Source organism: Amblyomma mixtum, chromosome 1 (assembly GCF_055824585.1).
Source record: "Amblyomma mixtum isolate Tamu chromosome 1, ASM5582458v1, whole genome shotgun sequence".
Classification (NCBI taxonomy): Eukaryota; Metazoa; Arthropoda; class Arachnida; order Ixodida; family Ixodidae; genus Amblyomma; species Amblyomma mixtum.
Window position 1 is genome coordinate 33,606,490 of NC_143012.1, and position 11,413 is coordinate 33,617,902.

General features: G+C 43.4%; 1 long non-coding RNA gene across 2 annotated transcripts; it reads left to right on the forward strand.

Annotated features, from left to right (window-relative positions):
- The first annotated feature begins 4,464 nt into the window (after nucleotides 1-4,464).
- Nucleotides 4,465-10,760, forward strand: LOC149365974 (uncharacterized). 2 transcript variants are annotated; one of them, XR_016283371.1, is made up of 3 exons: nucleotides 4,465-4,729; nucleotides 5,513-5,716; nucleotides 9,781-10,760. It is a non-coding gene; the product is annotated as an uncharacterized LOC149365974 (long non-coding RNA). The 2 variants fall into 2 exon arrangements; XR_016283370.1 differs by having other exon boundaries at nucleotides 5,536-5,716; nucleotides 9,781-10,759.
- The last annotated feature ends 653 nt before the right edge of the window (nucleotides 10,761-11,413 follow it).

Sequence of the window (11,413 nt, forward strand, 5' to 3'; positions counted from 1 at the left end):
AACTCCGCAATTTCCTTTCGTTGTTCTTATGAAAAGACCGATTACAGTAGCACCTTGCTTTTATGTGTAGGCTTTCAGTGTGAGATTTTTATGCGTCCAAATTTATGAGATACACAACCGCGCTGACCGAAATTTATGCAACGAACAAGTAAGGGTTCTGGTATTGATTGGATGTTGAGAGGCCGTCCCGTTTACAGAAAGTTTAGAGATCAAGAAATATCTGGGTGAGTTGGTATGATGTCATACTGCAGACATATGCAGCGCGAAAGACAGGGGACATGAAATGATCCCAGAAGCGCGGTACTAATGAATCTAACAAAGTTGTGCACTCCAATAAAGTTCGCTTGTGAGTAGAGTGCTAATGTTGTCGTTAACATCCTCTTTCGCGCAGTCTAAATCCCCAGTATTGAAGTCTATTTACAGTGGCTATGGGTTTAAAACTGAGGACAAGACTGGAGAAGGTTGCGAATGACAGAGAAAAAAAATTCAAAGTGGGTTGAAATGTTTCACCGGCGCTAATATTCCACAGTGATAGTTAAGGTTACAAATGGTAGTTGAGGCGTCAAAAATGATAAAAAAAATTGCCTCTCCCGCACCACTAATGTATCGCGGGTATAAGCCCAATAGCAAAATAAAAGATTTGGCCCGAGGGCAATTGTGATTTTGCCACCCGAAGGTGGAAAGAAATCAATGGGGAAAGCTCTACTTTAGCGACCCACCGCCGAGGAAGCGGGCCCGGGGAGACTCCCCTGATCTCCCCTGGGAAGTAGAGGGATGGGATGGGCGTTTGGAAATGGGAAATTGGAAATTGGTTTGGGTTGTGCGAATTAGGTGGGATTGGGGACAGCAGGTATTTTGACCACATTTGGCTTGATTTGATCCTGAGTTCCTTTTCAGGCCTCCTTGAAGGGCGAGCACTCAGTGCACCAATTGTGGGCCCTCGGCGTCGAACGTACTCCCACACCACAGAGAACGTTTTGCCGGCGATCTCCGACCGTCCGAGCAAGGGAAAAATCCTACAGGGGCTCGACTAGAATCCCCTCCCCCAAGCCAGGTTCCGCCACCCCGACCCTCCCACAGTACTAAGAGACGGATCCCTTACAAAAATGGATACCAACTTTCTTTAGAATTTGTATTAACATTCTATTGACTCTAGTAACCTTGTAGTAACTTTTACATTCTATCAACAATTGTTCATACAACGTTGATAGAAGTTACTTCTTTGTATGTACTCCTGTCAATAGAAAGTTACTAGAAAATAATTTTTACATTCTATGTACCTTTGTCAATACAATGTTGGTAGACTGTTACTTCTTTGTATTTACTCCTGTCAATAGAAAGTTACTAGAAAAGCTGGGTGCAGTTTGACACGTTGAGAGAAGTAAATGAACAAACTGCATGGTGTTCGAGGTGATTAACGCTATCTTGTTCGCATAATCGTGACGGCATCTTACCTGATTGCATGGTGGAATCTGTTGCAGCTAGTCAACAATTTCACTATATCGAAAAGCGACCAACATTATTCGCAGCAAATGCGTTTGGAATGTAATCAGGATATGGGAAAACGTTTTAAAACAGAAGATATATTCCATTTTAATACTTTATGTTCTTTACGGACTGCTGTGAGCAGAAATACTCTAGAAAGTGACAAAACATTTTTGGTCATGCGAATAGATGCCTCAAATCATGTACTGTAGGCGAACACTTCAAAGCTATGAAAACAACCTTGAACACGAAACAAACATTACACTCACATTCCCTTAGCCAAGCATATTCTATTAACATTCGTTGATAGGAAGTTCATACAATTTCCTTACTGCTTTCTATGTACTGCTGTCAGTAGAAACATACTATAGACACCGACAGAACGTTTTATAATGAGAATAATTGCCTAAATTAATTAAGTACTCTAGCCTAACATGTCAATGCAACTAAAGCAACCTTGAACACGAAACAAACATTTGCAGTCACATTTTCTTAGGGCATATTTTATCAACATTTGTTGATAGAAAGTTCATACAATTTTCTTACTGCTTATATACTGCTGTCAATAGAAATATACTACGAACCGAGAAAGCATTTTGGTGATGCGAATAAACAAATAAAAGCCAAAAATAATCAAGTACTGTAGCCGACAACTTCAAACCGGCAACTTAACTAACCTTGAAGACGAAACAAAAATTTGCAATCACATTCCCATAGCCGAGCACGCTGTGGATTTTTAGAAATTTCAGTTCAATTTTCTCAATACTAGATTTACTGCTTTCGCATTTTCGAGTGCGGAGAAAAGGGCAAAGTTCATAACAGAACATTTATCCCGAAATTCAGAAACGTGCCTTGAATTGAAGACATTTAGTGACAATTTTTGATTGTATAAAGTCTACGAAAAAAGTTACCAGCAAACGAAATAATTTTGGTACAAAGTGAATGAATTCATAGAATACTCAAGTATTATTGCCTTGCACTTCAAGGAAATTAAAAGAACTTTAAGAAAAAATAGGAGCTAGTGAGATATTGTGTTACATAAGCGCAATGATGACTTCGTTACAGCGAATCAGTTTCGCTGATGGCTCATTCTACACGAAAACAATGCTTTCTGCTGCGTATTCGTCCTTAAATTCTGTACTCAGGCAGTCATTAAACAGATTTAACATTTCAGAACTAACAAAGAATTTCAGCAGAGCTGTACAACAACTCTGCCAATTCGAAACACGTTGGTGTTGATATTGTTGTAATTCTTGATAGGTCATATTTTAACGTGCAGTTGAACAGTGATGTACCGTACGACGGTGCTAAAACACACTAGCATTAAGAGCGTTTCGCTCTGAGGTTTCAGAGGGATTATTGTTGCGAGCTACAAAAAAATTCAAGTTTAGCATTGCACCGATGTGTTTCCACACTCATTGAATGACACGTTCTCGCTAGCCCAAATGGCGCCCAAATTATATCACCAGCTTCCTGAACCTGCACCGCAAGCACACTTTCCCTGCACACTGCCCGCCATGCAAAAGTGCCCGGTACACTATGCCACTCCACGTGGGAGCGCCCATTTTAAACCCTCGCACTACCCTCCTCCTCGAGCGACCAGCAATGGCTGATCGCACGGGACTGAAAAACCCCGCGCGAAAAGGGCCGCACCGCTTCGCGCTCTGAGTAAATTCTGTGTAACGTGTGCAGGCTTACAGCTTCGAGAACTCAAGTTGCTTCGTTCCTCAGCGACTGTACATGCGAAATTTCAGGCAAGGCAATATTAATTTTTATTCATGTTCGGCGGCCGATACTATAAAGAGAAGTTAGAGAAACAAAACAGGTAACAGCGGCCCGCTGTACTCAACTGCGGTAACAAGGGCTTTGCATGAGGAAGGTGCACGGCAATTGGAGCACTATAAGCCCTCATTCTTGACTTGTTACATTTTTCGGTAGTACTGAGCCACAGAGGAGCTTCCAGTATGGAAAAAGCTAGGGTGAGAGCAGCCCCCACTTTGAGCACCGCTAAAACACAGGCGCAGTGCCTCTTCCGCATCTTCACTTGCATCTCCTTCAACGCAAACACGGTACGAAGCTGTGGCGAGGGAAAACGTGGTGAGAGCTGTATTTTCTATCTTCCCGTAATGCAATGACTAAGGAATCCTGGAATAAAGTGTTGGGTTTTAACGTAGTCATACGGAGTAGACGCGCGAAAGCATGTGTTCAGTCTTCGCCTTTTCTTACTGCCATCAGCGGACGTGAGGCCGAGCCGAGGACCGCATAAGGCAGAGGCAAAAAGCAATCAAGGAAGCACACAAAAAGACTACGGTAGCGCGACTGTCGGCGGGGCTCGCTCGAGCAAAGAGCGTGCAAGGTGTCCAATGACGTGATATAAACACACACAAAACAGAGGCGATGCTGCAGCGCAGCCTTGAAAGTTTCGCGCGTCACGCTAGAGCGGCGTGCGAACGCTCGTGTTCCCTAGGTACACACACGCACACTAAATCGCATGAGCCAAGCTGTGTAGAGTACGCTAAGCCACATAATATGCGAAAATAAAAACCGAAACCAGTAGCGTTTGGCAACATCATCATCATTCCTTATTCTGCGACGCAGTTACGGGGAGCTGAGTTATAGCCTTAGAACTAGGCAGACAGTGCAGCCGTGCAGCGGCTGCGGCTTTCCTGGCCCCAGATGCGTCGCCTGTAGCTGCCCGGCATGCTGCCCGGTTTTCCAAGCTTTCGTTCGCAGCGCCGCCAGAAACAGATGCTTGTGAGTAGTCGCATTTTTTCACCGCAATCATTCCCATTTGCTGACTTTGTAATTGAAACAAAATATTTTGTCGTTTAATGCAACAAGTTTGTGGCAAAAAGGGCTTTATCAATTCTCTTTTTAACGCGCGTAAAGTTAGGCGACATTAGCGCCACCTTTCCGTTCGCTGGCGGCGGATTGCGAGTCTCATGTTGGCCGCGCGCTACACTATCTCTTTTAGGACGCTGAAACGACTCTTTGTTGGCGAGGTGCGACGTTTGTGATGTGGGTGCGTTTCTTCAGTTTGTTTGTGTTAAATGTGCGGCCTCGTTAGTGTTGTGGTAGTGTGACTGAACTCGGAAGGTGACAGATGGCTCCAGTGCTGCGGAAGACGTTCTTACGCGCATGCAGTGCTCAAAAACTGCTCTGACGTACTGCACGCAACCACGCCGAGAGCGGCCGGCGCCCGATGCCCGATAGAAGAAACGGCTTGCCGTGAACGTTGACAAATGTAAGTACAGAACTGGAAAGTGACTTCTGCGATGTGTCGGGGGTATGATTGAGGGCTGCGAATGCATTTGGGTTGGTCTTCACGTCTTGTTCGCAGTGAGGTGCAAAATGCGGGCACCACGCGATCGTTTGCAGAGAGAAGGTGTTCTGACACGCTCGCTTGCCAACTATGCAACTTTTAACCCGCCGCCTCACGCTGTTTGCGTCAGCTCCTCGGCGCAGGAGTTATGTGATAGAATTTGGTTGCACGCCGAGAACTATGGGGTGCTGCTTGATTCGTTATTCCGACTGAACAGGAGCAGCGCGTGAAAAGGAGACCATAAGAACGAAAAGTGCTTGTAGCGGCGTGCGTCTTTTGATTCTGCTGCCTGAGTGTTTACTGGATAAGGAGCATTGCCCGTTCTACGTCGCAGTCACATCAAGTGCTGTGTTTCTTGATAGTTCTGGTCAACGAAACGACGACTAAAAATAGCAGAACCATTCCATTGCAGTGCAGCTGAGGTAATCGCACAATGGAAGGTTTGTTGTCATTTTATTTTTTTACGTTCACTACATTTATGTCATTCCCCCATTTTCAGTCTGAAGCGATAAAAGTATAACGTGATTCGCGATTAATAGCTTTAAGAAAAGTATGACAAGCTTTGTAAACCATTTTTTTGCTAACTATTGGAGGCATAGGTAATTAATAATTAGCCTCCACTCATGAACACATTGGACTGAACAGCTAGAGGTTTTAATGGGATGTGGCTTCTGTGATGTTTATGAAAGCATGGCTCTAATGCAGCCTTTCTTCAAATGCACCCGCAGTCAAGCCCTGTACAGCTGCTCCACCGGTATCATCACGCTACTTTTGCACCAGCTTTCATCTGTCATCGAGCCAATGCTACCTCAACCAGAGGCAAATGACATCAAGACGTGCTGGTTCAGCCTATCAGCCATTGACACTGGATATCAAGCATGTGCCACTTGTAAAAGGATAGGTAGACAAGTGGGTATATTTTCCTTGTCTTTTTTAGCCTGCCAAAAATCTTCTGGTCCAGGCTCCCTCTCTCTTTCGTTTTTTTTTTTCTTTTAAAAGAGGACCAAGAGAAAGGGAAAAGATATTGCGGGCGTCATGAAAGCACTCCCCTAGTCAAGTGCATTGTGTTATAGTGTGAAATGCTTTCTATAGTTTTTTCCCTCATGCCTCTCGTGCTTGGAAATCTTGACCACTGTATAGACCAAATTAAAACAATTATCTGCTTCATGACCTTTATACAGCAGTCTAAAAGCAGCAAATAAATTTTATAGGTTTACTTCAGCAGTACCTACCTCTTACAAGGTATGGCATGTTTGAAGTGAACCAGTGATGTGATAGGCATGGCCTAACAGGCAATGCATAATTGAATATTGGCGTTCAAGTGGAGCACTCTGCTTTAGAAGCATATTTGTTGCTAGCATCAATAATTGATACCTTACCAGGTTATCCTTGCATTACATGAAACCCTGCAAAGCTTATATTTTAGCTGTACAGAAGAAAGGTGCTTATTTGATGTCATGAGCATTGCTGAGGTTTTCTTTCACACTCCCTTTGTCACAACTGACTGCACTGTACAGTTGAAATGCATTTGGAATTGAGTATTGGTGCTTTGTTTTTTTTATTCATGCCGACGTTCAGTTACTGATTGCATTACACTAGCTTGAGCCTAAGTCAACAAATATTGCTGTGACCTTAACAAGACCCCTGGCTTTACTTGAACCGATGCATTTGATGTTGCCTTTCTCCCGTGCCATCAAGGTTTGTAATAAGCTGTGTAAATAACTTATTTTCTTTCTCGAGGTATTTATTGCTGCAATTAGTGACAGGTAATTTCCTAAAGAACAACCTAAGTGCACATTTTTATCTTCTTTGGAACACTTGTTTGCTTGTTTCCCTTGTATTCTTAACTTAAACAGATATGAGCAGGCCTCAGCACTAGAGGGATGTGCTGCGGGACAAATAAAAAACTACCAGTCCAGCTGCTCCCTTAGGGGCACGTTTCTGAGGCTTTTATCGCTTGTAGTTCTATGCAGCTTTACTTACAAGTATTGTATCTGACGCAGTGTGTGCCTTAATATTTTGATTCATTTGCTTTAGAGTGTGCCACTCTTGCCCTGACGAACTTGCTCACCTTTGTACTCTTTGTTCATACATTTTCCCCTAACACCTGGTATAGCTCCAAATGATACATTATCTACAGCAACATGTGCATTATATTGCAATGTCTTTGTGCCATCACTTTTGAAAACAAAAGCTGCCTGAATTTTTGTGCAGACAAATCAGGAACACAAAATAATTTTTATATTTTATGGCCTGCATGTTATCTTCATATGACTGGAATGGCTAAATATCTCTTCGTGGTAGCCTAATTTGGTCATCATCATCATCAGCCTGACTACACCCACTGCAGGGCAAAGGCCTCTCCCATGTCTCTCCAGTTAACCCTGTCCTTTGTCACTTGCCGCCACTGTATCCCCGCAAACTTCTTAATCTCATCCGACCACCTAACTTTCTGCCGTCCCCTGCTGCGTTTGCTTTCTCTTGGAATCCACTCCGTTACCCTTAAGGACCAGCGGTTATCTTGCCTTCGCATTACATGCCCTGCCCAAGCCCATTTCTTCTTCTTGATTTCAACTAAGATGTCATTAACCCGCGTTTGTTCCCTCACCCACTCCGCCCTCTTCCGATCTCTTAACGTTACACCTATCATTTTCCTTTCCATAGCTCGCTGCGTTGTTCTTAACTTAAGCTGAACCCTCTTTGTTAGCCTCCACGTTTCTGCCCCATAGGTGAGTACCGGTAGGATACAGCTGTTGTATACTTTTCTCTTCAGGGATATTGGTAAGCTACCAATCATGATCTGAGAGAATCTGCTATATGCGCTCCACCCCATTCTTATTCTTCTAGTTATTTCCCTCTCATGATCCGGATCTGCGGTCACTACCTGCCCTAAGTAGACATATTCTCTTACTACTTCCAGCACCTCGCTACCAATTGCGAACTGCTGTTCCCTTGCTAGGCTGTTGAACATTACTTTGGTTTTCTGCATGTTAATTCTTAGCCCCACCGTTCTGCTCTGCCTGTCTAACTGGTTGATCATGCTTTGCAGTTCTTGTCCTGAGTGGCTTAGCAAGGCAATGTCATCAGCGAATCGCAAATTACTCAGGTGTTCTCCATTAACTCTTATCCCTAACTGTTCCCATTCCAGTCCCCGGAATACCTCCTGTAAGCAGGCATTGAAGAGCATTGGCGAGATCATGTCTCCCTGCCTGACACCTTTCCGTATTGGAATTTTATTGCTGACTTTATGGAGAACTATAGTAGCTGTGCAATCATTATAAATATCTTCCAATATTTTCACATAACACTCTTCCACACCCTGATTCCGCAATGCCTGCATGACAGCTGAGGTTTCCACTGAGTCAAATGCTTTCTCGTAATCAATGAAGGCTATATATAGGGGTTGGTTATATTCCGCGCATTTTTCTATCACCTGATTGGTAGTGTGAATGTGGTCTATTGTCGAGTATCCTTTACGAAAGCCTGCCTGATCATTTGGTTGACTAAAGTCCAAGGTTTTCCTGACTCTATTAGCGATTACCTTAGTAAATACCTTGTAGGCAACGGACAATAAGCTGATTGGTCTGTAATTCTTCAAGTCCTTGACGTCTCCTTTCTTATGAATTAAGATAATGTTAGCGTTCTTCCAAGCTTCTGGTACTCTCGAGGTCACAAGGCACTGCGTATACAGGGTGGCTAGTTTTTGTAGCACAATCTCTCCTCCATACTTCAACAAATCTGCTGTTACCTGATCCTCACCAGCTGCTTTCCCTCTTTGCATTGCTCCTAAGGCTTTCTTTACTTCCTCCTTCGTTACTGGCAGGATGTCCCATTGCTGTGCTCGACTGCCTCCCTCAGTAACTTGATGATTACATTCGCTACTGTATAGATTTGTGTAGAATTCTTCGGCTAATTCAACTATCTTATCCATATTGCTGATGACATTGCCCTGTTTGTCTTTTAGCGCATACATCTGGTTTTTACCTATGCCCAGTTTTCTCCTCACTGATTTTAGGCTACCTCCGTTCCTTAGAGCATGCTCGATTTTCTCCACGTTAAACTTTCTTATGTCGGCTACCTTGCGCTTATTTATTAACTTCGATAGATCTGCTAGTTCTATCCTGTCTGTGGAGTTAGAAGTCCTCATGCTTTGGCATTTCTTAATCAGATCTTTAGTCTCCTGAGATAGCTTGCTGGTATCCTGTCGAACCATCCTACAACCTACTTCTGCGGCGCACTCTGTAACGATAGCTGTAAGATTATCATTCATTGTTTCAACACTGCGGTCGTCTTCTTCAGTTAAAGCGGAAAATCTGTTTTGCAGCGACAGTCTGAATTCCTCTACCTTCCCTCTTAATGCTAACTCGTTAATAGCCTTTCGCTTCACCAGTTTCCTCCGTTACCTCTTCAAATCTAAGCTAACACGAGACCTTACCATTCTGTGGTCGCTACAACGGACCTTACCGAGGACCTCCACATCCTCTACGATGCCAGGGTGTGCACACAGTATGAAGTCTATTTCATGTTTAGTCTCACCATTGGGGCTCTTCCACGTCCACTTCCTGTTTGCTCGTTTGCGGAAGAAGGTATTCATAATCCGTAAACTATTTCTATCTGCGAACTCTACTAATAACTCTCCCCTACTGTTCCTAGAACCTATAGTCACCTACCGCCTTGTCTCGAGCCTGCCTAATTAGGTGTAACACGTTAATGTCAGTTCCTGTGAATATCATTCAGTCTTCGAATGTGGGGGCAGAATTGAACACAACAGCATGTTATAGCTTTTTCTTGTTCAAGGACGCATTACATTTAGTTCTAGTCTTGTGACTGCTGCTTATGCTATTACTCAGCAGCCTTATCAAACTCACTCGGAGTGCTGCATTTTAGTGCACATTTAACTGATTGTTGCTGCTTCGTGTTTGATTCTATTAGAAGTTACTATAACTGTATACTTTGAATGTTTTCTTGTGCAGTTCTCTTGCTGCTGCATTCTGCCATGGAGAAGGCTACCTGTTCGTGCACACGTCTCATCACTAGGACGCTACCTCTTCCACTGGTGATGCAGACAAGTAACGACAGGGTTAATTGGAGAGGCATGGGAGAGGCCTTTGCCCTGCAGTGGGTATAGTCAGGCTGATGATGATGATGAACAACAAGCAGGCTGCCTGATATTGAGGACAAGTGTCAGGATAGTGCACCAACAAAGTCTCTTAAGCATTTCTGTGCTGATGCATTTTTATTAAAATCAGCTCATAGCTTAATATCTACATCCATGGGGACATTTAGCATATGTTTGGCATTTGTTTGACTTTTAATTCGCTAGTGTTTGCAGCCTTTAATGTTGGTCTTAAGACAGTGTAAGCATTGTTTCACTGTGTGGGATTTTTTAGCTGTTTTGGAGAGATGTGTGTGTATGCATGCAGTTTTTTTCCACGGGTTTGTTATGTGGCTCATGGAACTTTCATGTTACAGAAGAAATTATTTCGTTTCTGTGTTGTACAGGAAAGTGAGCAGTATTTATATGCACCAGGTGTTTCAGGGAAGAATAAGTAGTTTTCAAAAATATGGCTTTTGCTGCATAATATTACCAGTGTTAGCAGACACCAGAAAGCCGGTGAGGTGTATTTAGTAAGCTGGTTAACTAATTTCTGATAATTAACTTTTTAACTAACACAGGTTTGCAACTGGTTGCAGTTAGAGACTTTTAGCCAGTTGTTCGTAGTAGCCATATCAGTTTATGGAATGTACAAAACATGATTACTTTCGCCGCTGTGGCTCGACAAAATTTGGCTGCATCGTGCGAAAATACATGCGCTTTTGAAAGCACACAGGGAAAGAAACCCCTCCAGTGCATGTAACTGCTACAAATCTCTAATGGCAACTAGACACCTAACTCTGATAGTGAAGGAATCATATTCTTAGCAGTAAGAAACACACATAACACCAAGACACACACACACAGGACACCCGCTAGACTTCAACTATCTTTACTGGACACTTGTACAACATAAATATGTATCACTGAGCACACGCAGGTGCCTCGTCATCCGCAACAGGTCTAACTACGCCGTGCCCTCTCCTGCAAGGCATACGGTTGCGCCGATAAACAATCTCTTTTTCTGCCAACACCAGGGAGGGAGTGCTTACACATGTCACCCGCCTCTTGAATACGAAAGACTTCGATAATTTTTCTTTCTTTTTTCTCGGCTCCCAGGCCTTTCGTATTCAAGAGGCGGGTGACATGTGTGTAAGCACTCCCTCCCTGGCATTGGCAGAAAAAGGGATTGTTTATCGGCGCAACCGTATGCCTTGGAGGAGAGGGGAGGGCGTAGTTAGACCTGATGCCGATGACGAGGCACCTGCGTGTGCTCAGTGATACATATTTATGTCGTACAAGTGTCCAGTAAAGATAGTTGAAGTCTAGCGGGTGTCCTGTGTGTGTGTGTCTTGGTGTTGTGTGTGTTCTTACCGCTAAGAGTATGATTCCTTCAAGCCGTTACCAACAAGCCAAACTTAATGTTTTAACAAAGTTTCTGATAGTGAAAAGGTTCATTAATAAAAATTAGCTAACCAGCTTATTACGTAAGACTCTTCACAAGTTTTCTG